Raw genomic sequence first — 14,663 nt, 5'->3', positions numbered from 1 at the left:
TTTTTTGTAACTATTTCTTAATTGAGAAAAACCGTCATTTCACCTTTGTAAATAGTGGGGCTTGCAGAAGCTTCCGGATTGTATCCCATTTTTGACATTTAGATTGAGTGAATGGTTAAATTGGAACATTAGGGTTTGAGATTGTAAGGTATTTATACCACTTTTGACCTTAATGCAAAAAAACCCCTTTGTCATTTTATAAGTTTTTTGTCTGTGTGAGTTGAGCGTACTCTGTGTACGAGAGAGAGTGAGAGTTTTATCTTGACGCTACGCGCGCATCGGCGGTCGGAATCGAGTGCGGAGAAGTGCAGGGTGTTGCCCTCAAAGAGAGCTACGCGCCAACACCGACATTGCTGGTGTACGGTCCGGCTTCGCGAGATCTATCCACGAGCTATATCTGGTGATTCGTTGAGCATACATTGTCTGTTTTTGCATTTCAACATATCCACGCGTTCGCATTGAGTAGAGCTACACATTAGACACTTTAGTTTTCAAAAACGATGACCTGCAAATTTTGACCAGACATCCTACGTGATTTTGCACCAGGTGTTTAGGGTTGGGGTTTTGGTTCATGGACCTTAGGGAGAGCGACCTATTGGTGTTAATAGGGTTTCCTTCAAGTTCTGTGGCGTTTCGAGAACGTTTGATGGGTATTTGGCTCTTGAAAGCATCATAGGAAATCTCCTCTTATGTACTCCTGAAGACCGTACCTTAGACATTGGGTAGATACCTCTGTCGGAAGTAGTCGAGAGTCGGTCGAGTGTAGGTTGACACCCTATGCTTGCGTCCACGTGCCTGCGGGTCGAGCTTCGACCTTAGCTGACAAATCTTGTTAGGTGAGTTCTCACTGTGCTGACGTCCGTCGCGGCGTATCCGCCAACACAAGGTCATGGAGGAGTAAAGAATTTTAGGATAGAAGTGTATCAAATACACTTCTTCACCCTGCAGTGATGAACCTACATGGTAGGGTTTCGTTTGGCACGTTGTCCCAAGGTGTTAGGCAGCTTTAATGGATAGTTGTTTACACATGTAGCAAGCTGAGTTCTGTTAATGAACATGTTTTTATTTGGTACTTAGATGTGATTAATTTTCACATTCTATTATGGTCCAAATATGTTAGCACGACTCACATAATTACAGGGGAAAGTATTTGGTTCATTCCCTATGAGCTGTGAGCATAACATTTTTCATAAGCATTGGCAAGTATGGTCATGAAAATGCAGGTTTAGATCCATTTTTTGTTAAATGCATGCACACCAGGTGTTATGGGCCCTAGTATTTAGCAAATACTAATTTGGGACGGCATGCAAATTCATGAAATTGATAGGTTGTAAAGTATATCGCACTATATGTGCAGCACCTCTATGAGATCAATTGTGGGTCTATCAATCACCAATAGAGGTCATGGCTTGATTTGGGTGATAGATAAGTTGACAAAACTCTGTACAATTTATTCAATCCACTTTTCAATCTCTAAAGTTAACCAAGTTGGTTGTTTATAACATTTTTGATTACTCAACAATGTTGCAAGGAATTTTGATCCCTTTTTACCAATCATTTTGGAGGACTGTCTATAAATGGTGGGGAAACTCACCTCAGTACTTCCAGTCATCCAGAGAGGATAGGCTGATTAAAAGTGTTAATCTTGTGCTAAAGGATATGCTACGCACATACGTTAGCACCAAGCAATCTAATTGGAAAGGTTATCCCTCTAATTGGAGTTTGCTTACCATGAGACAAAGCATGTTGACACTAAGTTTAGTCTCTTCATCTTTCGATCAGGTTCTCAACCTCAACCACTAGTTATGGTGGGGTTGTTTACTGATGAAGAACGATAGCAAGTCAAGGACCTTCATCTTTGCTGATAGTTATGCTATTATATTACTTTCATGAAAGGTGAGAAGAGGTATTCTTTTAGACACCTCTTAGTTATAGTAATTTGTTTAGCATACTCTAGTGAGTTATAAATAGAGTTTATACACTATGTTGATTATAGGCCGGTTACACAAAATGGTTGCAAAGGGACAACAATGTGGAAAATCAAGATGTTCTTCTTGATTTCATTGAACCTCCTGTTGAACCATGTTCTCATGAAAGGGACACTTGGATCTATGAAGGATGCCACTGTGGAAAACATTAGTGTTCTTGTGAAGATAACACCACTTTTGTTTTTGAGGACAAAAGTTCTTCCCAATGGGGGGAGTAATGTCAGGCCTAAGGTAAGACCGAATAGGCCAAGGGCCGGATGGACATGTGATAAAGGGGTCCTATAAATAGTATGACCAAGGATATGTATAGGGCACGATTGGTTGGTGATTTGCATGTGCCAATCCCATTTGTCTCATATTAGCATGGCCAAGGGCCTAAATAGAGCATGGTTGGGTTGTGATTTGCATGTGCCAGTCTCCTTTGTCTCATAGAGAAAGAGATAAAATAGGAGGGAGAGAGAGAGGGGGGGGATAGAGAGAGAGAGAGAGAGAGAGAGAGAGAGAGAGAGAGAAGGGGATAGAGGTAGAGAGAGTGAAAATATATATATATACATATATACATACATACATAGATAGATAGAGAGAGAGAGAGAGAAGGGGAGTGAAAGAAAGGAGATAGAGGGAGGGGAGAGGGAGAGAAAAAAAATCTCGCTTCAAAAACTCTTTGGGAGAGAGCTTTTATTTAAATATTTGGTCAGTTGAGCAATATTTTAAAAAGCTCGCTCCATTCCAATCCCCCCACTATAGCTTATGCACAAGGCCGACAAACCATATGGTAAAGAGCCTCTATATACATATCCCTATGTTGACAAATCATATGGTGAAGGCCCACAAAACCATTGCATACCCAATGCACAAGCTTGATAAATATTGAGATAAAGGGAGATTCACTTGAGTGTTCAAGAGCAAGATCTTTTATAAGAATTAAGCCAATTTCCTTGATGTTTTATAAGCAACCAAGCTTAGATTTTTGATAGTTGCTAGTTCACAATAGTTCATCTTGTTTCAACAAGGTGAGCATTCTCAGTGGCCTTCTCAGACATGTGATTTCATATACCAAACATGAACTTGTTATAATGACAAATACCAGAAGGAAGAGAACATCTTACATAAACTTACAGGAATTATATAAATATATATTGAAATTCTAGACAAAATTGTTGGCTATAATGGCACGTTCTACAGGAAATAAAACATCTTAAATATAATTTTGTGATGTATATAAATAATTTGTCTTGAATACAATCAGATACAATTTCAAAATTTATGTGATTAATCTTAAAGTTGTATTTGATATAATGGGAAGATCATCCAATGCTCAAAAAGGACTTCAAACCACATAGGAAAATCTTCACGCTCAAGTTCAAATCGTTAGTTTTGTTCAATGCCAATTTGATATGGATGATCATGAGTGATAGAAATGAAGTCTATGTGTAACAACTACATGTGACCACCAAAGACCCCAATTATGCACATTTGACCTTCCATGTGCCCTTTTCAACCATAACCTTCTAGCTATGCGCATTGAACACTTTCTAGAGTGTTGGATTAAAGAGGCACAAGAAGAGACCAAAGTTTGTTTGAAAAGAGAGACTAATCCATACTTTAACTAAGCATCATTCAATCAAGTTGAACCAACCATTCAAAAGAAGAAAAAGTGTTATCATCAATCTATACTATATATAATGTAGCTTAAATTTTTAAAAGGAAGGAGAGTCCTTCCAAGTGTGTCACTCACTGCTTTATTTCAAAGAAAACCTTTCATAATGTCTCATTTTTCTAAAGCTTTGAATCTTGCAACCTATGAACCTTTTCAACCTTGAATTTTTAACCTTTTAAAATTCAAACTCTACTTTTTCAACTCTACTTTTCCTTAATTGAAGGGCAGCTCAACTTTGTTTTTGGAAAGCCAATGGCCTTAAAATTTTAGAATTTAAGAAATTGTTCGTATGTACATTAGCAAAATTTTATCGATTTATTTCAAATCAAAGCTGGAATCTAGGTAGGAATTTTCAATAAATACAATAAACCCCAATTTTAATCAAACATTGATCTCGAACAGTCCCAAAATGGAAAGGCATGTGTGTGTGTGTGTGTGTGTGTGTGTGTGTGTGTGTGTGAGTGAGAGAGAGAGAGAGAGAGAGAGGTCTCAAAGAGAATGCCAAAAAAAAATCTTGACCAAAATAATTTTAAAGTAAATCTATACATATATAACGAAGCTTAAATATTCTAAGCAAGGAGAGGCCTTCCACTTGTCATCCATTGTAGCTTGCACAAACGTTCACGTTTGGAACTCCATGAAATAACTGCAGCTCGATGATCTCGACGTTTTAAGGTTTTAGTCCAATCTCGACCTGCAACAACTGCTCGTGTGTGAGTTCAGAGAGACCCTTCACGTGTCACTCATTGCTTCACTTCAAAGAAAACATTTCAAAATGTCTCATTTTTTTAAAGCTTGCAATCTTGGCACATGTGAAACTTTTCAACCTTCAATTTTTAACCTTTCAAAGTATAAAGAAAAAGGTTTGACTCTACTTTTCCAACTTTACTTTTTCTTAATTGAAGGGCCGATGAACTTTGCTTTTGGAAAGCCAATGGCCATAAAATTTCAAAATTTAAGAAATTGTTCGTATGTACACTAGCAAAATTCTATCCATTTACTTCAAAACGAAGTTGGAATCTAGCTAGCAATTTTCAATTGATACATTAAACCCTAATTTTAATCGAACACTGATCTCGAATAGTCCCAAAATGAAAGGGCACCTGTGTGTGTGTGTGTGTGTGTGTGTGTGTGTGAGAGAGAGAGAGAGAGAGAGAGAGAGAGCCAAAATAATTTTAAAGTAAATCTATACATATATCATGGAGCTTAAATTTTCGAAGCAAGGAGAGGCCTTCCACATGTCATCCATTGTAGCTTGCACAAACTTACACGTTTGGAACTCCATGAACTAATTGCAACTCGATGACCTCAACGATTGGAGATCTCAGTCCCATCTCGACCTACAACAGCTACTTGTGCGTGTGTTCGTGTCCATGCTGTGTGTATGTGGTGTGTTCATGTGTTAGTGTGTGTGGGTGTGGATGTGTGTGTGTGTGTGTGTGTATGTGTGTGTGTGTGAGAGAGAGAGAGAGAGAGAGAGAAACACGATTCCGCTGGCTATGTGTACATGAGACTCAAATCTCAACCTATAGTGCGACTAGGCATTGATGGTGTGTGTGAGAGAGAGTCCAATCTAGTCGAGTGAGCATGTGCGCCCACCCACAACTGTGTGTGTGTGTGTGTGTGTGTGTGTGTGTGTGTGTGTGTGTGTGTGTGTGTGAGAGAGAGAGAGAGAGAGAGAGAGAGAGAGCAACTAGCTACAATGTTCGCTCTCTCTGTGTGTGTACTTTGTGTGTATGTGAGAGAGAACACGATATCACAGCTTTTCGTTGCCTACGCACATGCGTGTATTTTTGTGTGTGTGCACACGCGTGCGCACAGAGAGAGAGAGAGAGAGAGAGAGAGAGAGAGAGAGAGAGAGAGAGAGACGGTATATGGAAATTTAGTGGCAAGAGAGAAAGATAGTGAGTAATTTGGTTGTTTGTGTGTGTGTTGGAATTAGGGTTGCAAAGAAACGCACACAGCTTGGAGAAGAGGAAGGAAGCTCAAGGCACACAACAGAGAGTATATTACTTAGTGTGCAATGGAAATGATGGATAGCCCTAAAGTGATGGGAGTATATACAATGCATGGGGGAAAAAACCTCCTAAAGAGGGAAAAAATGCCCCGACGGTCTTAGTGTGTTCACACACATCACTATGACATGTATATGGTAACAAATCCCCCCTAGAGTGATGCGGCGAACGAGAGATGGCACAAGTAAAGGAAAGTGCCATGCCCTGAGGACATCATCAGTCCAAAAAAGGGAGTAAGCCCAAAGCTTTGCGGGAAGCTTCGAACTTCTCACAAGACAATGCCTTTGTGAAAGGATCTGCAAGGTTGTCCTGTGTTGGCACATAAGCCAAGTTGATCTATCTTGATGAGAGCCTCTCCCTGACATAGTGGTGATGCACCTCAATGTCCTTTGTGCGAGCATGAAAAAATGGATTCTTGGCAACTGCCAATGCGCTCTCACTGTCAATGTAGATAGTGTTGGCAGTGTCCTGTCCAACACCCAAATCAGCCATAAGGTGTCTGAGCCATACACACTCAACCGTAGTTGTGAAGACTGCCCTATACTCAGCCTCACAAGTAGAAGTGGCCACAATAGGTTGCTTCTTGCTCAGCCATGATATACATGAACTGCCAAGCATGAAACAAAAACCACTTGTGGACACTCGCGTGTTAAAACAACCAGCCCAATCTGAGTCCGAAAAAAGCATGTAAGTCTGGCGGCAATGATCCCCCCTTGGGATAAAACAAGCCAAGATGTAAAGTGCCACACAAGTAGCGGAAAATCCTCTTGATAACCTGTCAATGCTTAAACCTTGGGCTATGCATAAATCTTACGACCTGTGAGACTGCAAACTGAATATCTGGCCTCGTGTTGCATACATAAATGAGGCAGCCAACAACAGTTTGATAAAGAGTGACATCAGCCGGATCACCAGCATCATGAAGACTCAATTTCAAACCTATTTCCATGGGGGTGGCAATAGGTTTGCAATCCTCAAGTCCAAACTTACATAGCAATGTCTCTATGTAACTTTTTTGACACAAGGCAATACCACCATCACATTGCTTAAAGTGTATACCCAAGTAATGATGCAACAACCCCAAATATTTCATCTTGAAAGTAGCATTCAAATCAGCCTTAAATTCAGCAATATGTGCCTCATTGGGACCAGTGATCAACAAATCATCCACATAAAGAACAATAATGAGAAGTACATCGCCCTCACGCTTGACATATAATGCGCTTTTTGTTGGACTGTTACGAAAGATTCGTTTGGCCAAATGAGTGTCAGCCTTCTCATACCAAGCACAAGGAGATTGCTTCAACCCATACGAAGCTTTGTTACATTTGCACACCTTATCCTCCTTCTTGACAAAACCGCGAGGCTACGTTACATAGACTTCCTCAAAAATGTCACCATTCAAAAAAGCAGTAACAATATCGGATTGATGTACATCCCAACCAAAATGAGCTGCCAATGCACATAGAAAATGCGCAGTAGTCATATGACAAGTGGGAGAAAAAGTCCCTTCATAATCTATGCATTTTTGTTGTGCATAACCCTTTGCAACAAGTCAAGCCTTATAGTGATCAATCTCACCATCTGGCTTGCGTTTCAACTTGTAAACCCACTTTGTACCAATGGCCTTTTTGCCATGAGGCAAATCACAAAAAGTCCATGTGTCATTTTCTATAAGTGCGTCATATTCTGATTACATGGCAGCCATCCAATTTTCTAAATTTGGTGCTTCATCAAAAGACAGAGGTTCCTCAACATCATGTAAGATAGACACAGCCAAAGCATAACAATCTGATGCATAAGAGGCATGGCAAGAACCTGAACGAGTACGACTAGACAAAGGTGCATCCAATTTACTATCACACAATGTATGCACCAACCATTTTGGCATACCTCTAGCCTGCTCATTTTCAACCCTTTCCTCATCGAGTACATCATGTATATCTACATTAGTAATAGGTTGATCTGTAACATTTTCTGAAACCCCCATAGGCTATACATTTGCCTCATTGGAATTTACATTCATACTTCCACCACTGAAAAGAGGCAACAAAGTGTCCTAAATGTCTTGTGAGCTTACAATACTTGTCTCTAGTACATGACAGCAAGGACTGAACAAAATCTTCCACAAACACAACATCCCATGAAACCAGAATACGCTTTGTTTGTGGATGATACAACATGTAACCTTTGCTTTCAGCACTATAACCAACAAAAGTACATTTGGCAGTCTTATCATCCAATTTTTTGCGTTGTGTTTGGGCACCAAAGTATATGCCAAACAACCAAAAACACGCATGTGCTCAATAGAAGGCTTTCTATCATGCCATGCTTCATATGGAGTAATAGACTGCAAAGCTTTTGTAGGACACCTATTTATAGTACATAAGTGGCACACATGATGGCCTCAAGCCAAAAATAATGCGGCAAAGCTTGAATTTTGACCATACATCATGCCATTTTCGTAAGTGACCTATTTTTCCTTTCCGCAACACCATTTTATTGATGTGTATGAGGCACTATACATTGGTGTTTTATCCCATGACTAGCCAGAAATGCATTAAATTCATGAGACATATACTCCCCCCCTCGATCGGAATGGAGGGTGCCCATAGTACATTTCGAGACATCTTCAGCCATAGCCAAAAATTGTTTGAAGCACATAAAAACTTCGGACTTCACTTTAAGCAGAAATACCCATGCATGCCTGGAGTAATCATCAATGAAAGTCACGAAGTAAAGGTAATTTCCCAAGGAAGGAGTTTGCATGGGCCCACAAACATCACTATGCACAAGCTGCAACCTGCATGTGGCCCTAACTAAAGCATCCTTTGGAAACTTAGAATGCTGCATTTTACCCAAAATTCAGCCTTCACAAACATGTTTGACAAGTGCTTCAAGAGGCGGCAAAGAAGCAACCATATCAGATTTTTGCAAATGCTGGCAAAATTCAGATGCTCAAAACGTGCATGCCACAATTTTGCATCTGAAACAACCCTTGAATCTGCAACTGCATTTGCAAAATTTTGTCCACACTTGTCATACAAAGTGATCTTATATAGCCCACGACACAAAAGGCCAGATGCAACAATTTCATCACCAAAACTGAGATTGTGAACTGTTTATTTGTCATCCACAAATTTGACTACAAGTACAAGTTTAGCAAGTGCAGATACAGACAAAAGATTCTTCTTGATCCCAAGTACATAAAGTGCATTAACACGTGTGGAAGAACTCCCATTTGCAGAAGTAAGCACGATCTTTCCAACTCTTTGAACCGGATTGTGCGCTCCTTGCCGCACTGTCGAAGCAAGGGACTTGCCTAACACTGTGTGCGAGCCACAGACGGCTCCAAGCACACAACTAGCTTAACTAGTAAGCTCAAAAGAGGGCAATGGTGTGTCACTCACCGCTCTATGCTCCTGCCGTGGAGGATTCCTCGCCGCGAAGAAGAAGGAGACGCCGCTACGTCGCGCTCAACCGCTTCACCTCCGTCGTGCCGCCACAATGCTCGATCACACACACACACTCTCTCTCTCTCAAGTACACACACACACACACTAGTACACAAGGAGATGGAGCAAGAGCACCTTTCTTGCATTGCACAAATGAGAGAATGATACATTTTAGGTTTAGAATGACTTTTATATGGGCTTGCCCCATTCACACTTGGGCGCCCATGCTTAGCCAACTAATCCCTTGAATGTCCCAGTTAGAGTGCGCCTCTCATCGGCGATCACTCTTACCCTTTTCCTATTGGACCGACAAGCCCGGTACCTGACTCTACCAAATAAATAATACAATTTCCGCCGTAGGTTACAACGTCCGTCGTAGGTAATAGGGTGTCCGTGAGCCGTGAGGGTTAACATGCCCCCCTTCCTGATGTAGATTCCGTCCTCGGAAGCTATTGAGTTGAAGCTCGTTCGTCGAGGTGGAAGAGCATTTGAGATGAATGTCCTTAGCCTTCTTCAGTCACTGCAAAATCAACCAACATTGGCACAGTAATTGCATTCTCATAAGCGATTAAAAAGCATATGCAGTTTTAGGCAGACAAATCAATTGGTAACAGAAATTGAAACAATTTGTCAGCAAATAAACATTAAATTGCAATATAATCAAATGCATAAACATATGTAAAGGTAAAAAATTAAACAAGTCTGGGGTCGCTAATTTAACGGTCGAAAGGCACTAGAGATCGACTATTAATACCATGGGTAATCTTCTTAATTTTCTCTGGTTAATTAAGTTGTTTAATCGCGAGAGCCAAGTATTTCATGTTCGAGGGTTGACTAGAGGCTATACCTAGAGGACCTTGTAGTTAAGCTACGATAAAAGGAATTTCTCATGAAATCATTGCCTTACTGATTACCTTTGCTTTGACCCCCCAAAGTCTTTTCTCAGTGATTCAATTTTGATGTGTGTGCTTATTTTGTATGCCTTGGGTTTTTTGCTTTTCAAGGAAAAGCACCCACACTAGGAACCTCTAGGGCTCTAGTACCATAGGCGATACATGTGAGTGGAGTACCAATTTAAGCAAGGATTTCTCTTCCCGCTTAAAATTTTACATTGTGGCACTTTGATTTTTTTATTTTGTTTGTTTTCATCATTTTAATTTTGTAGCTTTGGGGAGTCATATAACTCTGATACACCTCCCCAGGCTCATCGCACTAGTAAACTCCCTTTATAATACTTAAGCTAAAGGTCAATAGGGTCAAGCCCACTAGAAAGCCCTAGTACATTTCACACAATGCTGCGTAAATCAGATTAAGAACCTAAGTAACCATTGCTTATTAGGAAGGCGTTCCCCATGGTATTAAGAGAAGATTTCTAACACCTAGCTTGGTCAAACTAGCTTAGTCGAACTGCTTGATTTTTAAACCTAGGCAAGTGATTATGACAAAAAATTACATTGAATTAAATGTTTGATACTAAGCAAATGCGGTGAATATTAGGCTACCAATCACAATTAAAGCAGACAAACATGGATGCAAAATAGATAGGGGCAATGGTAATGGACAAAAAACACCTGTTTGTGTTGATGGTCGCGCTTGATCTAAAGTGTGAACGAGAGAAAGGTTCCATGAAGGTCCAAATCCTATCAATAGCAACATGCTCCTGTACACACTAGGAAACGAAAGGAATACCTCCAGGAGGCACATTAGTGGGAAAAGGTACCAACACTTATTGAACACAACAAAAAACATAAGGAACCCTAACCTAATTATTTGCACTCCCCCTAGAGAGTCAAGGGAATAGGATATTGTAGAGGTTGGGGGGAAACCCTAAGGCTAAACCCCTATCATCGTCGTCGAGATAAACAAAGTCATCATCCATGAGACCATATGTGCATCCGTGTAGTCATGTAAATTTTCTTCTTCATCATAGGTACCCATGTTTACTAAGAAGGTCACTAGATGCCTATAGTCATCTTGGTCAAAAGAGTAGGCTTGTGCAATGGGAGAAACGCTCTCTACTAACTATGGATCAGACGTGGTCAAGAGACGTATCAGCCATTCTAACTCCTCAAAATTCCTCTCACATGCTAGCGTACCTATCAAATCCCATTCACATGCAAGCACTGGAAAGACCATGTGAAACATTTGTGAAAAGTAACGAGGAAACCAGTTGTTCCAAGTTGTTATAGGTGAATATTTTTGCCAGTAGTTTTCTATTACCTTAGGTGCCTCGTCGAGTTGCAAGGGTGATAAGGTACTCTCCCAGGATCGAACTTGAAGTGGTTCATCGGGTGATTCTTGAACACTGGAAGGTGTGGATTCCTTTGTAGCTTCATGGAGGTCCACTATTGTAGGTGGAGGCTGTGTAGAAGCTTTTACCTCTATGGATGTATTACATGAGGAGCTAGAAGCTTCATGGAACTCCCCCTTTTCTGAGCTAGGTGGAATAAATTGGTTTTGCCTTGGAGCCCAAACTAGCTCTGGAGTAGGTGTGTAGCATTTTGTGATCTTTCCCTTCCCACGGTCTACCATTGGCTTTAGCATTACACTGTTTGACTCATATGGGTTTGTTGTCGATAGGGAAGGACACATTTTACGTTTAGGTACCCAAATTTGCTCATTTCCATCATAGTAGCCTTGGGCTTCTAATAGTTGTTTTGGAATCCATCGTGATTTGGTCTTGACTCTCCTAAAGCGCGCTCTTGGTTTTCCAGGGAATTTTTTTCTTGAAATGGATGGGAGGGTTGAGGTAGTTGGAAGTAAGGCCTTGGGGACCCATTGATATGTACTCTTAGGTCGTGCAGGTTGAGTACTTGCAATATTACTACTTGCTGCAACTACAAGTGTTGAAGTTCTAGGTTCATGGGTAGCCGGCAAAGACGAGTTAACCACCTTGGCTTGTGAATGTTGGCTATCCTTCAACTTTGCTAGAGTTTGCAACGTAGGTGACTTTGCTTGAATGATAGGGGTAAGAGTCGGTGGTCGCGTCGTGACACTACCTGTATCCCAATCAATAGTGCATTTGGTTGCCAACATCCACGTGTGTCCCAGGTTTACGTTGCCTTCCATAGCTCCCGCGGGCATGACTAGAAACCTCTGCACTATGCTTCCATTGTCATAGACAACAGCGGTCTGAAGGACTCCAAGAATAGCAGTTTTGTTTTTATTAATGCCCTTGACTTGCATCGTACTCGGGGATAGGGTCGGTTTCCCCAATTGACACCAAACTCCATAGGATAACAAATTGTGTTTAGCTCCCGTATCTAATAAGGCATTGTATAGTACTTTCCCATAGGGGCTACTTATCTCAATTAGGTATCGTAGGGGTGGCTCAGATTCTAATGAGTCGTCATCTATGTCCTCGAAAAATGCTTGCGTGATTCCCAGATTAGCCTCTCGTTGGCGTCTAAGACATTGTTGTCGTTATTGAGGCTCAACTCTTGCTTGGATTTTTCTAAGCTCTGCTTGTTCCTTGGCAGCCTTCTTTTGATGGATGGCTTGCAACTCTTCCTGGCTTAGAGGATCATAATATCTTTTGAAAAGGTACATTCCAATCAGGTGTTCGCAGGATTGGAGCACTTGTTAGGGCCTTCTTTAATAACTCATAAGATTGATGACATTCTTCCGTCCAGTGAAACTCAATAAGAAGCTTGTACAATGGACGCGCTATATCGGCAAAGTTTAAAATAAACCTACGATAATAACCAACATGGCCCATAAATCTTTGAACTCCTTTATAGTTCGTAGGTGGTGGAAAATCGGCAATGGCTTTAATCTTACTCTCATCTGTGGATATCCCGTTCTTGGACACTATATGCCCTAGAATGACTCCATGCTTAACCCAAAATTGGCATTTGAAAGGGTTCAATGAGATGCGATAAAATCTGCACCTTTCAAATATTTTTCGTAGATATAACAAATGCTTCTCCCAAGAAGAATAAACACAAAGGTTGTCTAGGAAAGCTTCACAAACTCCCTTAGAAATTCTTTAAACGCAGTGTTATTAATCGTTGGAATGTAGCAGGGGCATTTGTTAAGCCAAAAGCCATAACACGAAATGCAAACACTCCAAACTCTGTGATAAAAGCAGTTTTAGCTTAGTCCTCTAATGCAATTGTGATTTGATTGTAACCAGAGTACCCATCTAAAAAGCTATAAGCTTCCTTGCCCGCAACTCTTTCAAGCACATGTTCTGAATATGGCAAGGGATAATGATCTCTTTTAGTGGCTGCATTAACTTTCTTGAGGTCCACGCACACTCTTAGTTTCCCATTCTTTTTTGGCACAATGACTATTGGAGAAACCCATTTTGAGTGTTCAATAGGGTATATGAATCCACATTGGATAAGTTTTTCAATCTCCTCTTGTACAATTTTGGCGTACTTAGGATTCATTGGATAGGGTCGTTGTTGGACGGGTTTAGCAATGTTGATCATGGGAATTGTATGTTGCACCACAGAAGGTGGAACGCCCTTCATGTCATGATATGTCCAAGCAAAGATATCCTTGTATTCCTTGAGGATCTCCTTAAGTACAGCCTCTTCAGTTTCGGTAAGGTCTTGAGCAATAAAGACTGGTTTAGACTCCTCACCTGGTTCTTCTAATTCTATCTCTTTAACTACCGCTGGACCATCATAGACTCCACTGCTTCCATTGGTAGGTATTCATTGGGCTTTGGCATACACAACCTTTCGCTCCCCCGTGGTATAAGATTTAAAATGTTTAGGAGCCGTATGTAAGTCAGCAGGCTCTTGTCCTGACAACCTTTCTTTTAGTTCTGCCTCCTTTTATTGTTGTGCTAACTCTCGGTTTTGACATCTTCTTATAGTTCAACTCAATTTCGGCTCTATAACCTGCAATTGAGCGAGGTTAATGGGTCGCGGGCTGCACCACATGACACTCTGGAGATGTTCACCCCAATTGTCTACTAGCTTTCGATGAGCATCACATGCCCCTAGATAGCTAAGCCATTCTGCAGTAGATCTGTCCTTGTTTATCCTAGCTCTCACATTTGCTCGATATCGTCGTCTCTTATATGACCTTTGTTTCTTGTTAAGGTTTTGATTTTGGTAAATGTTTGAACTCGACTTGCCTGATAGGTCTTCGCTTGTATCTTCTTCACTCTCATATAAATTACCATAGACGGTCGTACTAGGCCTTGAGCGTTTAGTTTCTATACTTGGTTCACTCGATGTTTCCTCAGGTTCTGAATCCATTTCTCCCTGAGATTCCATTTCTGATGTGTATTGGCCTGAAGTCTTTGAGGAATCATCAGTTTCACTCTCAGGTAGGTGTGCCTCTTTCTTATCATCGGATGTTACATGCGCTACACCTAACATGTTTACTGGTGCAATGTGTGGTATCTCTTCCCCATCTGGTGTTACCCAGGTTGTTCCTCTAGCTCCCCATGTATCTACGGTTGCCGCTAGGTGTACCCAATCGACATTGTCTGACTCAGCCATTCCGGGTAGGGTATCCATATAAGGAGAGTTCTCCCCAATATCCGTGTCTTCGTTACACGTGTAACAATACTGTAATGGAGCTG

General features: G+C 40.9%; 1 pseudogene; it reads right to left on the bottom strand.

The window, feature by feature from the left end:
* The window catches only part of LOC147421928 (uncharacterized), a 44,986-nt pseudogene extending 30,652 nt beyond the window's left edge, over positions 1-14,334 (bottom strand).
* Positions 14,335-14,663: the final 329 nt, after the last annotated feature.

The sequence above is a fragment of the Adiantum capillus-veneris genome, chromosome 27 (assembly GCF_014529385.1).
Source record: "Adiantum capillus-veneris isolate H3 chromosome 27, ASM1452938v2, whole genome shotgun sequence".
Taxonomy (NCBI): Eukaryota; Viridiplantae; Streptophyta; class Polypodiopsida; order Polypodiales; family Pteridaceae; genus Adiantum; species Adiantum capillus-veneris.
The sequence above is the reverse complement of the archived record's forward strand: the minus strand, read 5'-3'. Positions and strand labels throughout refer to the sequence as shown.